Raw genomic sequence first — 1,323 nt, 5'->3', positions numbered from 1 at the left:
GGGCTGCAGAGGGATCCCAGAGAGCAAGGGCTGAGCAGGGCTGCAGAGGGATCCCAGAGAGCAAGGGCTGCGTGGGGCTGCAGAGGGATCCCAGAGAGCAAGGGCTGCGTGGGGCTGCAGAGGGATCCCAGAGAGGCAGAACAACTTACAGGTGAGATCATTCTGAGGTCTTTTCAGCCTGGCACCAGGGCTTGGAAAGAAACTGAAGAGACCCCAAAAGGTAGCAGTTTTAGTAACTGAACCATAGCTGAAAGGCTAGGCACACTTCAACAAATCTTAAAGCGAGCCCCAGACTAAGCCAATAACGAAGTCTGACATTCATCAAATAAATAGAAAAAAATTTTAGCCACAAGGATGTAAATTCATAATGCCCAGAAACTAATTTTAAAAATCATAATTTGTGCAGACCTTCAGTCCCCACACTAGGGATGCAGAGACAGGCAAATCTCTGAGTTTGAGACCAGCCTGGTCTACAGTGTGAGTTCCAGAACAACCAGTCTGGTTCCAGAACAACCAAAGCTACACAAAGAAACCCTGTCTCAAAAAACAAAACAAAACAAAACAACTCCCCCCTCATTGGAAGCATGTGCATGGGAGTTCCAACTTTCACAGACTTGAAAACAGTTTTTACCAAACACGTATAAGCTGCACAATGTCACCTGTGCACAACCAGTTCAGGCCCCTGGAAGGCAAACTATGAACCGGGAAGCATTTAATACTGACTTTTCGCAGGTTTCTTAGAACTAGGGGTGGTAGGGTGGATCTTCCAGCTGGGGCTAGACTCACCCTTCCTCGCAGGTTTGCTGCTGACAACGACCTTTTCAACAGTGGGGCTTACTGCCGAGCCGGCAATAAACGGGGACAGAAACAAGCTTTCCCAGACATAATATTCACCTGTGGCCCCTGGGAGACGGAGCTTCCCCCAGGGACAACCTTCAGACTCTCTCGCTGAAGGAAGTAAACCCAGCTCCAGCCCGGAGTTGCAGATAGTGACCTGGCTAGGGGAGGTGGAAGTGGACTGGACTGGGAAATTTGAATACTTATGAAGACAGAGCAGCTCTGTCTCTTACTCATGCAGGAAGCAGAGTGTGCGGTCAACTGTTCATCAATGAAACTTTGTAGGAATTGAAAGTTCACCTTGGAACTAGCCTGATGTCGTGATGTGATAGTGTACAGGTAGCCCAGGCTGGCCTTAAACTCTCTGAAGAGGATCGTGAACTCCAGGTCGTCCCACCTCTTCTTCCCAAATCCACAGATTAAAGGCATGTGCCAACACTCCCAGCTTAGCCTGAGTGTCATCACAGTTGGGACAAGCGACAACTT

The sequence above is a fragment of the Microtus ochrogaster genome, chromosome 16 (genome assembly GCF_000317375.1).
Source record: "Microtus ochrogaster isolate Prairie Vole_2 chromosome 16, MicOch1.0, whole genome shotgun sequence".
Classification (NCBI taxonomy): Eukaryota; Metazoa; Chordata; class Mammalia; order Rodentia; family Cricetidae; genus Microtus; species Microtus ochrogaster.
This window is presented reverse-complemented; position numbering follows the sequence as displayed.